General features: G+C 37.9%; 2 protein-coding genes across 2 annotated transcripts in view; both read right to left on the reverse strand.

The window, feature by feature from the left end:
• Positions 1–21,478, reverse strand: part of LOC136259448 (ankyrin-1-like) — a 455,130-nt gene that overhangs the window by 288,926 nt on the left and 144,726 nt on the right. The window lies entirely within an intron of this gene.
• Positions 1–21,478, reverse strand: part of LOC136257637 (uncharacterized) — a 97,777-nt gene that overhangs the window by 62,857 nt on the left and 13,442 nt on the right. The window contains exons 2-3 of the mRNA XM_066050889.1: positions 19,294–19,395; positions 11,066–11,167 (exon numbers count right to left, since the gene is read on the reverse strand). The gene's annotated coding sequence lies outside the window, so the exon portion shown is untranslated. The remainder of the gene's footprint in view (positions 1–11,065; positions 11,168–19,293; positions 19,396–21,478) is intronic.

Consider the following 21,478-nt stretch of genomic DNA (forward strand, 5'->3'; position numbering starts at 1 on the left):
CGCCACATTGTAAAGGAAGAAAGAAAACGTCATTTTCACACTTTTGTATTTCGGTGATAGCTTATCCGATTGAAACCAAACTTGCTGCAGCGTTTCCCGCCTGCTAGGGGAGTCTACATTCCAAATTTGAAGGAAATCACTCAAGCCATTTCCGCGATATGAGCGGCCAAAGTTTCGTTTTTGTTTCTTGGTATTTTTTCTTCTTCGTCTTTTCGCACACTTGCAAAAATCGCTATAAAACGCAAACGCGTACTCCGATCGTCTTGAAAGTTGGCACACATAAAGGGAGTCCAAAAGTGAATCTTAGCATCAAATTTGGTGCAAATCCGATGAATGATTCAGAAGTTATGACCGATTATTCGCATAAAACAAGATCGATTTGTTGTCACGCCTACAGGGTAAACCGCTTCATGGAATGAGTTGAAAATTGCTATGTAGATGGAGTAACCATCGTAGGAGTGCCTTTTGGTGGTTTGAAAGGAATCGAGATTAAGACCACGGAGATATGACACAAAACCCAACCTGTGTCTCAATTACGCCATCGATTTTTAGTAATAAAAAAAGTATTAGTTTTTACGCCTACTAGGCAAACCGCTAAGAGCAATGAGCTGAAAATCGGTGTATAGCTGGAATAATCTTGATAGAAAGTCCTTGCAGTAGTATAGAAGAATTGGATTACAAACCACTAAGTTATGATTCGAAAGCCAACTCCGTGTAGCAAATGCGAGATCGAGATACTCTATTAGAACAGTCACCCTAATAGAGCATTCAGCTAATTTATTTACTCCATTATAGAATTCTATTACATTACAAGTTATTCTGTAGGGACTTCAGCTGCAAACAGTTAATCTTATAGACAGTTTAGCAAGAAGCAAGTCACCCTGTGGAGAGTTAAGCTACAATTATATCACTGTAGAGATTCAGAACATTACAAGTCACACTGAAGAGAGTTCAGCTATAAACAAGTCATGCACCCTGTAGAGAGTTCACCTACAATTAAATCACTCTCTAGAGAATTCAGCTACACACAAGTCACTGTGCAGAGAGTTCAGCTACAAACAAATTACCCTGTAGAGAGATCAGCTACAAACAAAACACTTTACAGAGAGTTCAGCTACAAACAAATCAATCTTTAGAGTGATCAGCAACAAACAAATCAACTTGTAGAGAGATCAGCTAGAAACAAACCAGCTTGTAGAGAGATCAGTTACACACAAATCAACCTGTAGAGAGATAAGCTAAAACAAATCAACCTGCAGAGAGATCAGCTACAAACAAATCACCTTATAGACAGTTCAGCTACAAACAAATTACCATGTAGAGAGATCAACTACAAAAAAATCAACTTGCAGAGAGATCAGCTACACACAAATCAACTTGTAGAGAGATCAGCTAGAAACAAATCACCCTGTTGAGATTTCAGCTACAAACAAATCAACCTGTAGAGCGATCAGCTAGAAACAAATCACCCTGAAGAGAGGTCAGCTACAAAAAATCACCCTGTAGAGAGATCAGCTAGAAACAAATCACCCTGTAGAGACTTCAGCTACAAACAAATCAACCTGCAGAGAGATCAGCTACAAACAAATCACCCTGTAGAGAATTTAGCTAAAACAAACCAACCTGCAGAGAGATCAGCTACAAACAAATCACCTTATAGACAGTTCAGCTACAAACAGATTACCCTGTAGAGAGATCGACTACAAACAAATCAACTTGCAGAGAGAGCAGCTAGAAACAAATCACGCTGCAGCTAGAAACAAATCACCCTGTAGAGACTTCAGCTGCAAACAAATCAACCTGCAGAGAGATCAGCTACAAACAATCACCCTGTAGAGAGATCAGCTAGAAACTAGACACAATGTAAGGAGTTCAGCTACAAGCAAATCACCCTTTAGAGAGTTCAGCTACAAACAAATTTCCCTGTAGAGAGATCAGTTACAAACAAATCAACCTGCAGAGAGATCAGCTACACACAAATCAACTTGTAGAGAGATCAGCTACAAACAAATCATCCCGTGGAGATCAGCTAGAAACTAGACACAATGTAAGGAGTTCAGCTACAAGCAAATCACTCTGTAGAGATTCCAGCTGCAAACAAATCACCCTGTAACAGTAGAGAGATCAGCTAGAAACTAGACACAATGTAAAGAGTTCAGCTAGAAGAGGTCACCTTATAGAGAGTTCAACTACAAAGAAACCATAATGTAGAGAGTTCAGCTGCAAACTAATCACTCTGTATAGAGTTCAGCTAGAAAAAGTCACCTTGTAGAGAGTTCAGCTACAAAGAAACCGCCATGTAGAGAGTTCAGCTACAAAGAAAGCACCATGTAGAGAGTTTAGCTGCAAACAAATCACCTGTAGAGAGTTCAACTAGAAACAAATCACCCTGTAGAGAGATCAGCTAGAAGAGGTCACCTTGGAGAGAGTTCAGCTACAAAGAAATCACCACCTAAAGAGTTCAGCTGCAAACAAATCACGCTGTAGAGGAATCAGCTAAAAGAAGTTACCTTGTAGAGAGTTCAGCAACAAAGAAACCATCATGTAGAGAGTTTAGCTACAAAGAAATCACCCTGTAGAGAGTTCAGCTAGAAGAAGTCACCTTGTGGAGAGTTCAGCTACAAAGAAACCATCATGTAGAGAGTTCAGCTATAAAGAAACCACCATGGATGTAGAGAGTTTAGCTGCAAACAAATAACCTGTAGAGAGTTAAGCTAGAAACAAATCACCCTGTAGAGAAACCAGCTAGAAGTGGTCACCTTGTAGAGAGTTCAGCTACAAAGAAACCACCCTGTATATAGCTCAGCTATATTTTAAGTCACCCAGTAGAAAGATCAGCTACTAAAAAATATCCTGTGGGGAATAATGGGCATGTAATAAATATATGTATATAATTTGTATAATTACTAATAAAATCAAAAATAATTGAAGTATTAAAAATCTTTCTATAAGTTCTTTTCTTCTTCCTGTGGTAAATAAAAAAACACATGGGTTAAAAAAGCCCCAAAGCCAGCCATAGGCCGGCTTTGCAGTATACAAATACAAAAAGAAGTGATATCTAATCAAAAACAGCCAAGCTGTAAAAAAAGGTGCGGCCTCCAAAAAGACCATGGTGAAAAAAGATATGAAATCCAAAATGGCGGCCAAGAAATGGCTGTGATGGTAGGTTAATGGTAAAAATTTTAATAACGACAATTCAGGTGAATTTTGTGCCACTTGATCTTGGCACCAAATTCACCTGAATTGTCGTTATTAAAATTTTTACCATTGACCTACCATCACAGCCATTTCTTGGCCGCCACTTTGGATTTCACATCTATTTTCACCATAGCCTTTTTGAGGGCCGCACACTTTTTTACAGCTTGGCTGTTTTGGATTAGATTTCACTTCTTTTTGTATTTGTATTTGTATACCCCCAAAACCGGCCTATGGCCAGCTTTGGGGCTTTTTTAACCTATCCTTTATACTTTAAATATTTCTGAATTTATCAGTAAATGTACAAATTATATATATAATACATATATTAATACCATACCTGTTTCACTGCCCATACAAAAGTCTCAATAGTAGCAGTGAAATTTATCCCGTATTTCACTGACAGCAGTGAAAAAGTTGTAATTGCAATTTCATTGGCTAGAATTTATGTTAACAATGTAGCGCCAATTAGTGTCGACGCGTGTTTAGTACATAGTGACAAATTGCATACATAGCAAAGCTAATGCAGCATATGCAGCGAGTATGGTATTAACTGGGAATAGCATGAGTAGCAGTGAAATTTGGGATAAATACCACTCTTGTTGCATTGGAAATGGTAAATTTCACTCGGCTTAGCCTCGTGAAATTTATCCCCATTTCCAATACAACACTCGTGATATTTATCCCAAATTTCACTGCTACCCATGCTATTACTAGTACTTATTACAGAACTCTCTGCATGGTGGTTTCTTTGTAACTTAACACTCTACAAGGTGACTTCTTCTAGCTGATCTCTCTACAGGGTGAATTGTTTGCAGCAGAACTATCTACAAGGTAACTCTTCTTCTAGCTAATTTCTCTACAGGTTGATTTGTTTGTGGCTGAATCATCTACAAGGTAACTTCTTCTAGTAGCTGATCTTTTTACAGGGTGATTTGTTTGTAGCTGAATTCTGTACAGGTGATTTGTTTGCAGCTGAGCTTTTTACAGAATGATTTCTTTGTAGCTGAATTCTCTACAAGGTAACCTCTTCTAGCTGATCTTTCTACAGGGCGATTTGTTTGTAGCTGAATTTTCTACAGGGTGACTTGTTTGCAGCTGAACTCTCTACATGGTGGTCCCTTTATGGCTGAACTCTCTACAAGGTGAATTATTCTAGCTGATCTTTCTACAGGGTGATTTGTTTGTAGTTGAATTTTCTACAGGGTGACTTGTTTGCAGCTGAACTCTATAAATGGTGGTTTCTTTGTAGCTGAACTCTCTACAAGGTAACTTCTTCTAGCTGATCTTTCTACTGGGCGATTTGTTTGCAACTGAATTTTCTACAGGCTGATTTGTTTGCAGCTGAACTCTCTACATGGTTGTCTCTTTGTTGCTGAACTCTCTACAAGATGAATTATTCTAGCTGATCTTTCTACAGGGTGATTTGTTTGTAGTTGAATTTTCTACAGGGTAACTTGTTTGCAGTTGAACTCTCTACATGGTGGTTACATGGTGGTTTCTTTGTAGTTGAAATCTCTACAAGATAACTTCTTCTAGCGGATCTCTCTACAGGGTGATTTGTTTGCAGCTGAGCTCTTTACAGAATGATTTCTTTGTAGCTGAACTCTCTACAAGGTAACTTCTTCTAGCTGATCTTTCTACAGGACAATTTGTTTGTAGCTGCATTTTCTACAGGGTGACTTGTTTGCAGGTGAACTCTCTACATGGTGGTTTCTTTGTGGCTGAAATCTCTAAAAGGTGAATTATTCTAGCTGATTTTTCTACATGGTGATTTGTTTGAAACTGAATTTTCTACAGGCTGATTTGTTTGCAGCTGAACTCTCTACATGGTGGTCTCTTTGTTGCTGAAATATCTACAAGTTGAATTCTTCTAGCTGAGTTCTATACAGGGTAATTTGTTGAAGTCTGTACAAGGTGCTTTTTGATGATCTCACTGTAGGTTGATTTGTTTGTAGCTGAATTTTCTACAGGGTGATTTGTTTATAGCCGATCTCTCTACAGGGTGATTTGTTTGTAGCTGAACTCTCTATAAGGTGATTTGTTTGTAGCTGATCTCTCTGCAGGTTGATTTGTTTGTAGCTTAACTCTCTACAGGGTGATTTGTTTGTAGCTGATCTCTCTACAAGGTGATTTGTTTCTAGCTGAACTCTCTATAAGGTGATTTGTTTGTAGCTGATCTCTCTGCAGGTTGATTTGTTTGTAGCTTAACTCTCTACAGGGTGATTTGTTTGTAGCTGATCTCTCTACAAGGTGATTTGTTTCTAGCTGAACTCTCTATAAGGTGATTTATTTGTAGCTGATCTCTCTGCAGGTTGATTTGTTTGCAGCTGAACTCTCTACAGGGTGATTTGTTTGTAGCCGATCTCTCTACAGGGTAATTTGTTTGTAGCTGAACTCTCTATAAGGTGATTTGTTTGTAGCTGACCTATCTTCAGGGTGATTTGTTTCTAACTGATCGCTCTACAGAGTGATTTGCTTGTAGTTGAACTCCTTACATTGTGTCTAGTTTCTATCTGATTTCTCTACAGGGTAATTTGTTTGTAGCTGATCTCTCTACAAGTTGATTTGTGTGTAGCTGATCTTTCTGCAAGTTGATGTGTTTGTAGCCGATCTCTCTAAAGGGTAATTTGTTTGTAGCTGAACTCTCTATAAGGTGATTTGTTGTAGCTGACCTATCTTCAGGGTGATTTGTTTCTAACCGATCGCTCTACAGAGTGATTTGCTTGCAGTAGAACTCCTTACATTGTGTCTAGTTTCTATCTGATTTCTCTACAGGGTAATTTGTTTGTAGCTGATCTCTCTACAAGTTGATTTGTGTGTAGCTGATCTTTCTGCAGGTTGATGTGTTTGTAGCCGATCTCTCTACACGGTAATTTTTTGTAGCTGAACTCTCTATAAGGTGATTTGTTTGTAGCTGATCTCTCTGCAGGTTGATTAGTTTTAGCTGAACTCTCTACAGGGTGATTTACTTGTAGCTGAACTCCTTACATTGTGTCTAGTTTCTAGCTGATGTCTCTACAGGGTGATTTTTTGTAGCTGAACTCTCTACAGGGTGATTTGTTTCTAGCTTATCTCTCTATACGTTGACTTGTGTGTAAATGATCTCTCTACAAGCTGTTTTGTTTGTAGCTGATCTCTCTGCAGGTTGATTTGTTTGTAGCTGACCTTTCTACAATTTGATTTGTTTGTTGCTGATTGCTCTAAAGGTTGATTTGTTTGTAGCTGAACTCTCTGCTAAGTGTTTTGCTTGTAGCTGATCTCTCTACAAGGTAATTTGTTTGTAGCTGAACTCTCCCCACAGTGACTTGTGTTTAGATGAATTCTCTAGAGAGTGACTTAATTGTAGCTGAATTCTCTACAGGGTGCATGACTTGTTTATAGCTGAACTCTCTTCAGTGTGACTTGTAATGTTCTGAATCACTACAGTGATATATTTGTAGCTTAACTCTCCACAGGGTGACCTGCTTCTTGCTGAACTGTCTATAAGATTAACTTTTTGCAGCTGAACTCCCTACAAAATAACTTGCAATGTAATAGAATTCTATAGTGAAGTAAATAAATTAGCTGAATGCTCTATTAGTGTGACTGTTCTATTAGAGTTTCTCGATCTCGCATTTGCTACACGAAGTTGGCTTTCGAATCATAACTAAGTGGTTTGTAATCCAATTCTTCTATACTACTGTAAGGACTTTCTATCAAGATTATTCCAGCTATTCATCGATTTTCAGCTCGTTGCTCTAAGCGGTTTGCTTAGTAGGCGTAAAAACTAATACTTTTGTATTCATAAAAATCGATCACGTAATTGTGACACAGGTTGGGTTTTGTATCATATCTCCGTGGTCTTTAACTCGATTCCTTTCAAACCACTAAAAGGCAGTCCTACGATGGTTACTCCATCTACATAGCAATTTTCAACTCATTCTATGAAGCGGTTTACCCTGTAGGCGTGACAACAAATCAATCTTGTTTTACACGAATAATAGGTAATAACTCCTGAACCATTCATCGGATTTTCACCAAAATTGATGCTAGGATTCGCCTTTGGACTCCCGTTCTGTGTGCTAATTTTCAAGGCGATCGGAGTATGCGTTTGCGTTTTATAGCAATTTTTGCATGTGTGCGAAAACACGAAGAAGAAGAAAGAAGAAAAAGAAATGAAGAAAAAATAGTGAAACTTTGGCAGCTCGTATCTCGGAAATGGCTGGAGCGATTTCCTTCAAATTAGGAATGTAGACTTCCCTAGCTGGTGAGCAACTGTGTAGCAAATTTGGTTCCAATCGGATAAGGGATCACCGAGATACAAAGGTGTGAAAATGACGTTTTCTTTCTTCCTGTCAATATACTGTACTCACGGTGTGGTGCACCGGCTTCTTGGGCCACACTACACACTACCGTGTGTCTTGATATATATATTATTGTTGTTCAGCAAAATGAAGTTACACAAAATATTAATGTAAAAGTTGTGAAACACTTATAAATCTAATTCTTTAGCTCACTATTACTACACTTGTTGAATTTAAATTAAAGCTGGTGTTCAAACCAAAGCTATTATATCACTTTCTACTTCAAAGTGAGTACCAATGCAAGCTGTACAAGCTGCTTCTTTTACTCCAGATGTTATACAATTACTCTAGATGCTATGAAAACACACTAAACCTGCAGCAAAAGCTTACTAGTAGGTCATTGTGTCAAAGTTGGCTGTGTAAAGTATAAAACTACACCATTTCTTTCTTGCAATATCTGAGTCCAATTAATACTAACTTATACTTTAATACACCTGTAGATAGGGTCCGCAACGTGAAAAATCAATATCCTCCAATCAACTACCTAACTATTGTCATGGGTTAGGCTAAGTGTAACTTGAACAACACCAGCGTGGCAGCCAAGTTTGTCACTTTCTTCTGGTAGAAAACTATACAAATGTCTTAAATTCACATGATTTTTCGTTGCAGCACTTCGTAGGGTTCTTTGTATGCGACGATATTCACTCTCAACATTGTTCAAGTAGTCTATCATCAACTCAAAGTATCAGTGGTTTGATTTTACTAGTCAGTTTCTGGTGGCAGCATGATCTGTGCAGCTTTTTGATGACAGAAAAAATGTTTCTTCCTCTGGAGTACAGGACAAGCAGAGCAGCAACTGTGCCATGGGTCAGCCAGGCCATAGCCAGGGGGGTTTGGGTGTTCGGAAGAACCACCCTCTTTGGAAAAAGGTCCACAATTTCAGTAAAAAGGTCCACAATTTTAGTATACAAGTCCAAATTTTCAGTAGCAAAAGTCCATTAGCTCCAGTTTGATAAACACCACTAACAAGAAGCTAAATTAAGTGCTCCAAGTAGCTGGCTCATTCAGTGATTGTAATGTAATGCAAGATCGAGATACTCTAATAGAGCAGTCAATCACCCTAATAGAACAATCACTCTAATAAAACAATCACTCTAATAGAACAGTCACAATTACATTTTTCAAAAACCTATATGTAATTACTTAATTTATTTACAAAACCATATTTGTTGCCTATAAACTAGAACTTTTATGATATAAAATTTTTGGTGGGCAAGCCCCTCCCATGCAGAGCTCATAAATAACATCTATGCTTCAATGCACAATCCAACAGAGCGCTCAATCTTTCCCATTCTTATTCACTGTGACATTATAGACACAAATGGTATAATCACAGATGGTATAATTACAGTAGCAGTAGAGATATTTCCCAGATGTCATCCAAATAGCTGGTCTTGAGCTTACCTAAAAATTGTTATTTTTATTGACTGAAATGCCACTAATTTCAACCTTTTAGTGTCTATTTTCAAAAATTTTCCTTGAGGAATGCCCCCAACCCCCCCCCCTTAGCAGCATGCTTCACATGCTGGGTGTGTTTCGCACACCATAATGTAATCCATATAAAAAGGGCCTCAAAAAGGTACCCAGATAAAAGTCTGGCTATGGCCCTGTCAGCAATGATCAATACAACTATGCTAGGTAAAGTACCTGCATGCGGAGTATGCTTATAATTGAAGTTTGTTAGCCATCTGGCTGAGCCATAAATTTGGCCAAAAGAATGTAATTTTTGCAAATAAATACCAGAATGGTTGATACATCAGTGAGACAGTCTCCAACAGCAAGGATATAAAACTTATAAATACCTAACGATATGGCTATCTCACCCAGTAAACGCATAGTGCAATCCAATGCATGAAATAGGCACTCACATGATCGATATTCAAATCTCAGTAAATACAACCTTAACCTATTCCAATGACCTTAATATCACTTGGACTCAAGTGACAATCAGTTTGTGTCCACTAGGTTCAGCATCTCGATTAGCCCAGCAGTCTAAGACTCTCCCTATGATGTCATCACAGCATAAAACACACCTGCACTGGCCCAGACCCGGTCTGAGTGAACAATTAACACAAATATTTACAAAAGGAGCACACTGCATGGTTCCTATTCAGAAATGAAAGCGATTTCATGGGTATTTCTGCTATTTTAAGTTCAATCATGTGAGTGTTTATTTCATGCATTAGATTGCTCTATGTGTTTACTGGGCGAGATAGCCATATTGTTAGGTGTTTATCAGGATCGTATCCTTGCTGTTGAACAATGTTGCACTGATGTATCAACCATTCTGGTATTTATTTACAAAAATCACATCGTTTTGACCAAATTTCAGCATATAGATGGCTCAGCCAGATGGCTCAGCCAGATGGCTAACAAACTTCAATTATAACCATACTTCGCATGCAAGTACTTTGCCTAGTAGTGGTCAATGCTGACCCATGGCGTAGTTGCTACTCTGCTTGTCCTGTGCTCCAGAAGAAGAAACATTTTTTCTGTCACCAAAAAGCTGCACAGATTGTGCTGCCACCAGAAACTGACCTATAAAATCAAATCACCGATACTTTGAGTTGATGATAGATTAATTGAACAATGTTGAGAATATTGTGGCATACGAAGAACCTTACGAACTGCTGCAATGTAAAATCACGTGATATTAATACATTTGTATCATTGTCTACCAGAAGAAAGTGACAAACTTGGCTGCCACGCTGGCATTATTCAAGTTACACTTCGCCTAACCCATGAGAATAGTTAGGTAGTTGATTGGAGGATATCAATTTTTCGTGTTGCAGACCCTATAATAGATTTATATTTTCATCTATATTAATAGGCATGTACATAGATGATAACAATTTCCATGAATGGAAGGTATAATAACAATCATTGACCAATACGTAACCCTCAAACCCACATAGGCCAGAAGCTGGCCCAAATATGTATGCCTTGCAAAAAACACTGTAGTATTTGAAGGATCCATCCTAAGGTTGTGCAATTTACGTCATTCTTCTTATGATGTAACAAAGATTCAATTTTTAAGGATTTAAATGATACCAAAGGTTTTTCCCTAATGCTAAACAGCGATTCCAAAACTAGCCATATAAAGAGTTTTTGGCAAGCAAACACATAAATCCTTTACATACCATTATAAAATGATCCATAGCTTGATTGTGATTGCTCCTATCAACTTGCAACAAGTTCCGTTTGGTTTGCCATAAAAGTTATATCAGGCCATAAATTATATGACTCACTCACAATTGAAATTAAAGACGTGGCAAGAATTTCAAAACATAGAGATGCGAATTGCTGTTGTTCATCACTTCATAACCAATAAGCCACTGTAGTTACATTGTTCATTTAACCTTCTACAAGTAACCCAGTAAACAAACTTTTGAACAATGTGTTGTCTTAGGCTATAAAAATTAAGTTACCCCACCTAACGTTGCAATGCATACCCATATTGTATAAACATGCATTCCCCAAAAGTTCTTCGCAGGTTTAAGTGTTAAATTAATGTAAGTTCTCACTTTGTTAACACAGTTCACATCAGCTCCTCTTGATAATAACAGTCCTGCTACTTGCGTGCAACCACACTTTACTGCTGTGTGTAATGGAGTGTCATCTGATGACTATAATAATATCAGTATATTCTAATAACCCACACTACAAAGATATTATACTACATGCACATACATAATGTCACCATGCCTGTAAAAACAGGGCTAATGGACACAAAATACACCTCATCACATAACAGATCATAGTTATTACAGTGCCAAAATACTGTACTTTATGTGACTAGATCTGCAAAAACCCGGAATGATTGCAGAATATTTACATATATGCAATCAATCTTTCTTCACTGATTTCATTTCTGTATGTAGTGAAGAAAGGTAGTAGAAGAGAAACATTTCCTGATAATGTACTTTCCTATTCATGGCAAACACAATGGTGCCAGTTGCATCTCTGTATTACATTGTTTTCATATGTTACAGCTATTTTTGTTAGCACCTGTAATTTATTTTCCAAATTCTTGTTGTACAAATCAATCTTTCTGTTGTTGCTACTTTGTAGGGCTGTAACTCCAAAAGTTGTTGGGATACAAGGCCAAAACCTGGCCAGACTATACACTTGGCTACGTAGATAATAAATATTTAATAATAAAGAATTTGAAAATGCACCATTATGCTGGGTTTTTGCATATCCGGTCTCATATTTTCTTGGTTAAACACTACACTTTCAATACTGTATACATGGTACTTTTCGAGGTATGTTACTTTCGTAAATGCTCACATTCCACAAATGGCACTGCCTTCCAGGGGTTTAGGGAGGGGGGTTCCTAGGGGTTCAGGAACCCCTGTTAAATTTAGACTTCTGAGTATAAAGCAGCTGGACCATAACACACCATTTAGTGAGGCAGGACAAAATTAGTGAATAATAGTATATAGCACAACACATGCAACCATTGATAAAGCTTGCATTCGTCTCTCAGGTAAGGATTTACAGAGGTAACGTGTAACCTCTTGAAAACTTTTTTAAAGATTGATATACTCCAATAGAACAGTCAGGTATATACTCTAATAGGGCAGCCAGGTATACTCTAATAGAACATGTAAATATCCATAATTCACTAGTGGAATTTTCAACATTTAATAAATGTAAAACTGAACATGACCTTATACTGCTACAGTATAATAAAGGGATAGACCAATCGATCAAACAAATAAGCAAAATTAAAAATAACAACAACAGCAAGATGAATACTTAAAGATAAAGATTCGATCAGATGAACTGATCCTTCCCTTTGTGCACACAAGGTCAATAGCTGCAGATACTTTGCATGAGGCCAAACTGGTGGTAGGAAGATCTAGAACCTCTCAAACAAGTAATGGCTGCTCGGAAAAACTCAGTTCATATTTACATCTTAGCCAGTACAGAGTGTTGTATTGCCCATTTTTTCTTGACAGCAGGTTGGCTATTCTCTTGTACACCACTGTGGCCAAAGGAACCATTGCTCTAGTGCATGAAAATACTGACGGAGAAAATGTCCCATGCTATAATAGGAGTATAAGGTCATTATAGCTTTGGTATGCAGTGTTTGAAGATTTAGAACTCCAGAAATTCATCAATTGGGCATGCAGAAAGAATCCATGCTATGCAAATTAATTTTGCAGTTATAATGTTATCATTGTAAGTCATTCCATTTGTATCAGTGGATTCATGGTTCCTATAGCAGTGGAATAATTATCACTTACAGATGTCTATAGATCTATGTGTTTCTATGTGTTATGCTGTCTGTTTCCACTATAAGTAGCTTTATCTAGTACAAGCTTCATTCTGGGGGCACTTATATGCATTGTTACACTATTTTTTTGCATAAAATATAGCAATTTGTTGAGTTTTGATTCATTATAATATTTAAAGTCTCTCAGCAGCTGGCGGCTGCTCGCCCAGACTCCTGCTTCTAGTAACTCAATAATGCTGTTGAACCCCCTTCAAAAAATCCTAGCTATGCCCCAGCCTCCAGTGTATTGGGATACCTAGAAATCAAGACACACGGTAGTGTGTCGTGCGGCCCAAGAAGCCGGCGCGTAACACCCGTGAGTATATTGACAGGAAGAAAGAAAACGCAATTTTTGCACTTCCGTAGCTCTGTGATCCCTTGATGAAACAAGACGATGTTTGCTGTGGACATGCCCTCCAACTACAGCACTCCACATTCCAAATTTGAGCGAAATCGCTTTGCGCGTTCCCGCGATATGCGACTTCAAAAATTGGCTCAGTTTCTTCGTTTTTATTTTCTTCTTATTTTTCTTTTTCTTGTCGCACACTTACAAAAACTGCTATAAAACGCGAACGCCATATCCGATTGCCTTGAAATTTGGCACACAGAAGGGGGGTATAAAGGCGCATCTCGGTACCAACTTTGGCTGGAATACAATAAACAGGCAAAGCGTTATGAGCGATTATTCACGAAAAATAACACCAATATGTTGTCACGCCTACAGGGTAAACCGCGTATGGGAAGAAGCTGAAAATCGGTGGGTGAATAGGTTAACTATTGAACCTCAAACCTTTTGTGGTTTGAAAGAAATCGAGCTAAAAAACAGGAAGATACAACGAAAAAACCAACAGTGTGTAACAATTACGCAATCGAGATTAGCTAATAAAAAAAGACTGCTTGCCACGCCTACCAGATAAACCGCTTAGGGTAATGCTTTGAAAATCGATGTACAGATGGAGTAATCATCTTAGAAAGGCTCATCAATGGTGTAGAAGAATCAGACTTAAAGCCACGGAGTTATAACATGAAATCCTACTTGGTGCAGCAAGTGCGAGATCGAGATACTCTAATAGAGCAGTCATCCTAATAGAGCAGTCACCCTGAAGAGAATTTAAGATATCAGCTAGAAACAAGAAACCTGTATAGAGATCAGCTACACACAAGTCACCCTGTAGAGAGATCAGCTAGAAGAAGTTACCTTGTAGGGAGTTCATGCAACTATGGAAAGAGATAGTTCAGCTAGAAGAAATCACCTTGTAGAGTTCAGCTACAAAGTAACCACCATGTAGAGAGTTCAGCTACAAACAAATCGCCCTGGGGAGAGATCAATAGAAGAAGTTACCTTGCAGAGAGTTCAGCTACAAAGAAACCATCATGTAGAGAGTTCAGCTACAAACAAATCTGCCTGTAGAGAGATCAGCTAAAAGAAGTTACCTTGTAGAGAGTTCAGCTTCAAACAAATCACCATGTAGAAAGATCAGCTAGAAGAGATCACCTTGCAGAGTGTTCAGTTACAAAGAAACCACCATGTAGAGAGCTCAGCTACAAACTAGTGACCTTGTAGAGACATCAGCTAGAAGAAGTTGCCTTGTAGAGAGTTCAGCTACAAAGAAACCATTCTTTAAAGAGCTCAGCTGCAAACAAATCACCTGTACAGAATTCAGCTACAAACAAATCACCCTGTAGAGAGATCAGCTAGAAGAAGTTAACTTGTAGAGAGTTCAGCTACAAAGAAACCATCATTTAGAGAGTTCAGCTTCAAACAAATTACCTGCAGAGAGTTCGGCTACAAACAAATCTCCCTGTAGAGAGATTAGCTAGAAGAAGTTACCTTGTAGAGAGTTCAGCTACAAAGAAACCATCATGTAGAGTTCAGCTTCAAACAAATCACCTGTAGAGAGTTCAGCTACGAACAAATCTCCCTGTAGAGAGATCAGCTAGAAGAAGTTACCTTGTAGAGAGTTCAGCTACAAACAAATCACCCTGTAGAAAGATCAGCTAGAAGAAGTCACCTTGTAGAAAGTTCAGTTACAAAGAAACCACCATGTAGAGAGTTCAGCTACAAACTAGTGACCTTGTAGAGACATCAGCTAGAAAAGTTACCTTGTAGGGAGTTCAGCTACAAAGAAACCATTCTGTAAAGAGCTCAGCTGCAAACAAATCACCTGTACAGAATTCAGCTACAAACAAATCACCCTGTAGAGAGATCAGCTAGAAGAAATTACCTTGTAGATAGTTCAGCTACAAACAAATCACCATGTAGAAAGATCAGTTAGAAGAAGTTACCTTGTAGAGAGTTCAGCTACAAAGAAACCATTTTGTAAAGAGCTCAGCTGTAAACAAATCACCTGTACAGAAATCAGCTACAAACAAATCACCCTGTAGAGAGATCAGCTAGAAGAAATTACCTTGTAGATAGTTCAGCTACAAACAAATCACCATGTAGAAAGATCAGTTAGAAGAAGTTACCTTGTAGAGAGTTCAGCTACAAAGAAACCATTTTGTAAAGAGCTCAGCTGCAAACAAATCACCTGTACAGAATTCAGCTACAAACAAATCACCCTGTAGAGAGATCAGCTAGAAGATATTACCTTGTAGATAGTTCAGCTACAAACAAATCTCCCTGTAGAGAGATCAGCTAAAGAAATTACCTTGTAGAGAGTTCAGCTACAAAGAAACCATTCTGTAAAGAGCTCAGCTGTAAACAAATCACCTGTACAGAATTCAGCTACAAACAAATCACCCTGTAGAGAGATCAGCTAGAAGATATTACCTTGTAGATCGTTCAGCTACAAACAAATCTCCCTGTAGAGAGATCAGCTAGAAGAAATTACCTTGTAGAGAGTTCAGCTACAAAGAAACCATTCTGTAAAGAGCTCAGCTGTAAACAAATCACCTGTACAGAATTCAGCTACAAACAAATCACCCTGTAGAGAGATCAGCTAGAAGATATTACCTTGTAGATCGTTTAGCTACAAACAAATCTCCCTGTAGAGAGATCAGCTAGAAGAAATTACCTTGTAGAGAGTTCAGCTACAAAGAAACCATTCTGTAAAGAGCTCAGCTGCAAACAAATCACCTGTACAGAATTCAGCTACAAACAAATCACCCTGTAGAGAGATCAGCTAGAAGAAGTTACCTTGTAGATTGTTCAGCTACAAACAATTCACCCTGTAGAGAGCTTGTAGAGTGTTCAGTTACAAAGAAACCACCATGGAGATTTCTGTAATCAAATTATGTATTATATATATAATTTGTACATTTACTGATAAAATACTTAAAGTACATCTACTTCATCTTTTCTTCTTCCTGTAGTAAAGAAAAAAAAGCATAGGTTAAAAAAGTCCCAAAGCTGGCCATAGGCCGGCTTTGGGGTATACAAATACAAAAAGAAATGAAATCTAATCCAAAACAGCCAAGCTGTAAAAAAAGTGTGCGGCCCTCAGAAAGGCTATGGTGAAAAAAGATGTGAAATCCAAGGTGGCGGCCAAGAAATGGCTGTGATGGTAGGTTAATGGTAAAAATTTTAATAATGACAATTCAGGTGAATTTTGTGCCAAGACCAAGCGGCACCAAATTCACCTGAATTGTCATTATTAAAATTTTTACCATTAACCTACCATCACAGCCATTTCTTGGCCGCCACCTTGGATTTCACATCTTTTTTCACCATAGCCTTTCAGAGGGCCGCACACTTTTTTTACAGCTTGGCTGTTTTGGATTAGATTCTAATATCTTCACCATTCTCATAATTTAAGTTTCACAAAAGATACCCATTCATGAAATTCGCAAAAAAAAATACATCCTTCAAAAAATACTGCATATACGGTAGTACCACACTTGAGTAGTGCCACAATTAAGTATTCAATTTACCTAGAGGTGTACCAATATACGTACCAATACATATTGTATCGGTGGCCAATATAAACATTTCTACTATATCGATGGGAGCCAATATTGCTGCTAAAAACCAATATGATACACCAATATACAACTAAAATATCTTAAGGACACTGTCCAATGATCAAGCCACATTATAACCCCTATTATTTAGCTAACATGCAGGAAATAGTAGCTATCTTCCTTGTCTAAAAGCTGTATGCTACATGAAGCCATCTAAGTGTGTGGATAAATATTGTCTTGTTGTCACAAAGCTTACCAATCATACAACAAACACCAGTGGCGAAGCTACCATTGAGGCAACCAAGGCAGCTGCCTCGGTAAAAATGCTCAACAGCAGGCTCAGCAGGCCTGAGTTTTGGCACTTTGGATTTTCTACTCAAACGTTACTAGACAGCAGTGCTATACCTCAGTAGCTGAAAAGTGGTCCAGCACCATCAAGGTACCATAGGCTCCAGCCCTGCTTAGTACTACAGCCATAGATTCTATTTTGTGTGGCTTGAATTTGTAAAAAATCGAGATACTCTAATAGAACAGTCATCGCAATATACTCTAATAGAACATTCAATACAGATTATAGCCACTGTTCTCAATACTTGATCATTTACATTTATGTCAATTGTCTTTACATTACTTTTCAAAAGTTCCAATGAGTCAACTGCATGGCATTACATTGAGCTAATTGATTATGCATTAGCCGTTACAATCAAAAAAATAGCTCGCTTCACATTCCATTTCAAAGTAAAATTTTCCTTGAGGGGGAGCATTCCCCTAGACTCCCTAGCTAGACATGTTTAGCACATGCAGTTGAACATCACATGAAAGAGATAATTTAAACATCACATCAGATCAATAAAAAGTAGTATGCATAACTATGACCTTCATTGCAGTCCATGGATGGCCTGACTGCTCAAAATATCTCCGGAGTAAGTTGTGTTACATGTAATTAAACTAGTCTTATAATTGAAGCATGGTATACTGTAGCATTAACTATGCTGGAGCATTACTTATAACTTGCAGAAAAACATTCAGAGTCTTCTGAAACAGTTTCCTCCATCCAACCAGATAGTCAACCTGCAAATGCTGTACCACCCATACTTGAAAAGTATTTGTGAATCAGTTGAGTCAGAAGCAGACCCTCAATTTGGTAAATGTATAAACTTTGCTTTGGTAAAAAATTTTTCCTGGCTGCACCACAGAACACTCATAGTGATGGGCCTGGGGAAACAGCAAACAGATGAACCAAGAGCTAAGCACAAAACAAACAACCATCTCTACAAGCCATTAAAATGCAGAGTAATCTGGACTAAATTTGGCAGGGGCATGTATTAAAATATTTGTGGGTGCATTATAGTCTGAGCTGTCAATAGAGGCCACACCACCATGGGTAACCAAGCATAGCCAATAATCTTAAGACTGTCTTCAGTGGTTTCTTCAGTAGTTAAAATAAAGTTGAAGATGGCATATGTGGTTCCTCAAATATAAATAGCTACACTTAGTTATATCTGTATATCGGATCAGTATTGTATCGGTTTCAAAATTATTAATCCATATCAGATTGGTATTGGATCGGTTTAGTTTTCTTATATCGGTACACTCTAATTATACCTTTAAACATTGTTGATTAGTGGTCAAGTTTAAATAGTCACTGGATTGAATTTGGAAGTAAAATGATAGAAGTTAATCATACAATAGCTGTGAGAGATTTTGCCGATTCCTCACAGCTGTTGGACTACTATTACAAACACCATTAAATTTTATCACTTTACTTCCACAATTCAAAAGGGTAGGCCTTCCCAAGTAAGGAAATCTCTATTTCTAAGAGATTGGGTAAACGCTTTGCGAGATATACTTGTGTAAACTATGTATGTAAAATGGCAAAAAATATTGTGCATTTTTTGTTTGTGTTTTATCAAATCCAGTTTTCTGGGTTACACAGGTTTAAGGGTCAACTTGTGATTATATATAAGTTAGTAACCTATTTTTTAGTAGTGGTCTTGTTCTGTGGACTGCTCAATAGCTAACACATATTACACAGAAGTACACATCCATACATCATCGTATAGTGATTATTAATTATAGAGAATAGATTATGAACAATCCTAACCATTTTTTATCATTTTTGGCTACACTCAGCCTTGCAAAAAAAGTAATACTGAATCCCACAATGTTACGTTGCACATTGCTCAATATAATGAGTCAATCCGTATCGTATTCTTAAACTGGTTGGGCATCAAAGCCATGAGTACACCATGTTCCCATGACATTCCTGGGAAATATGTAAGTTAAATCCCAAGTGGTGCCTTTGAATTCCCTCACTAAAGTGGTATAATAATCAAGTGTCTTCATTTTGTAAATTGCCAATTAAACGTTTGATAAGTGCAGAAAATTATATGGCTATATAGCATGCTGACATAAAAAGTTTATGAGTCATGAAAATTTGAAAAAGTACTGTGGACAAATGCCCATGTGCATGCAGGCTCAGTTACATGTTATCATACTCTCACAACATACATGTAATGGTGAAAATGCAAAACAAAAGATTGTACTCTAGTATGTGTGAGCACTCACTTTATTTATGCTAGTAACATCAGCTCCTTTCGACAATAATAATTTTACTACTTCTGTGTGATCACCTTCTATTGCTTGGTGTAGTGGAGTCTCACCTGATCCCTATAGTGGTATAAACATTGGATTAAAATGTAATATAATAAAACCCTCAGCAAGATAGGTAAGAATTGATGTGTCAGGGGCGTAGCAAAGCAAAAAACTATAGGGGGGCCACTATTGGTAACTAAAGCAGTGGTGGAGGAGGGTGTAGCTACCTGTGGGTACATGCACAGTGTGAGAAGCGCACTCAGAGCATTGCTCTCCTTCTAGGGGGGTCTGGGGGCATGCACCCCCCCCCCCCCCCCAGGGAAATTTTGAAAAATAGGTGCTATGGGATTGAATCTGGAGGAAATTTTAGCCAATAATCATAATCACAGTGATGCTAGATACGTAATCGTCTTATAGCAACCTTGTATACCATGTTAATGACGTGTAGGACTGATGACATCACAAAACACAATTAATAAGGTGCTGTTACTTGAACTAATTTCATGTTGTTAAATATACCCCCCCAGAAGTGATAAATTACTTGTATGCGGGATGAATTAATGAATTAACGTCTTCCACCCTGAGTATTAGCTACATTCTGCGTTAGTCGTTCACAGATCCGTAGTCTTCTGGGAAGTGGGACTGCTCTGATTCAGCTTCCTCCATCAAAGGTTCGTTATTAGGGCTAGAGCCACCGCATGAGGGCTAGAACAAAGCTACCTCCGCTAGAATCGCTCTGGGATCTGTTACTGTTAGAAGCTCCTTCACTAAATGGACTCCGAAATAGGTCTACCATGACTACGAATTAATTCTGACAGAGTTTTCTGGTAGTGAGACTGAGACATAAGTTAACTCTCTGCAGCTGCACATGCAGTTTTTTAATTATTTCCTAACACGAATTACACGTGAGGTGTACGTAGCTTATTATCACTTTAAGCGCCTCTAATATTATTTCAAATAAACCAGGACCAACATTTTAGTCGGTGAGAAAGGAACATAGCTTATCAGCGTCCAAGTAGGCCAATGATCTATAATTATTACAGGTCACATGGTGCATTACTGTAAAAATGATTCCTGCTGCAAACTGGAGGGGCCCTGCCGCCCTGGCCTGTTCTATCTATCCACGGCCACAGACTAGGGGGGCCCTGGCCCCTGTGGCCCCCCCTGTTCCTACGCCCATGTGTGTATTAATTTTCATTACATGGTGCATGTCAATGATATCGATTGTGGGAAAAAGCCTTTTTTCCAAGAAAATTTGTATATTCAAGATAACTTGATATTGTCACCATTGTGTCCCAACATCTTTCACTTCACAATAATAAGTTGTAATATTTCAGATTATTAGAGTAATTAAACTTTGAAACCACTTCTTTGTGCACAGCTTAATTTGCTCACTCAGTTGTCTCATAGCTGCAGTGTTGTACAACAAACATATCAGCTAATAACACTAGCTACCCTACTCTGAATCCAAAACTCTTATGAGGCTATTACACTCATAAAATTGAGCATTATACTTTAAGCAGTGCTCAAAAGTCACCTATTATGGTTTTAAGAATTGCCAAAATTATGTACTGTTTTTTTGCCAATATTGTTAGTTTTTACATTAGACCATTTACATTGATGTTCCAGCCTCAAATGGTATTCTATTCTTTAACTGGTTGAGCATTTCATTAGGCCAAGAAAACTTGATCACCTGTTTCTCGTCCACAAAAATTTTGATTTCTGTGTAGGCAGGAGGTCATTTTTAGGCACCGGCCGATTATGCTGGCATAATTTAAAGCATAATAGGTGACCAAAAGCATCAAGCATAATGCCAGCATAATAGGGACGATGCTTGAAAAATTAATTAAATGCGCAATACGCGTGCCTGAAAGAAAGCAAATATTCACTGCCAATAGTATTATTAGTGCATTTTATAATCAAAAACACGTAATATAACTTATTAAACCGTTTCTTTGTTGGTTATTCACACTTTGCAGAAATAAGATCGAGATACTCTAATAGAGCAGTCACTTACTCTAATAGAGCAGTCAGGAAAGGCTGATATACTCTAATAAAACAGTCACTTCTAGAGCATAATCTTGATTTTGAAAGCATAATTTTGAGCATAATAGGCTTAATTTTTGAGCAATGCTCCAAAGCATAATAGGTAAAATTT

The sequence above is a fragment of the Dysidea avara genome, chromosome 6 (genome assembly GCF_963678975.1).
Source record: "Dysidea avara chromosome 6, odDysAvar1.4, whole genome shotgun sequence".
Lineage (NCBI taxonomy): Eukaryota > Metazoa > Porifera > Demospongiae > Dictyoceratida > Dysideidae > Dysidea > Dysidea avara.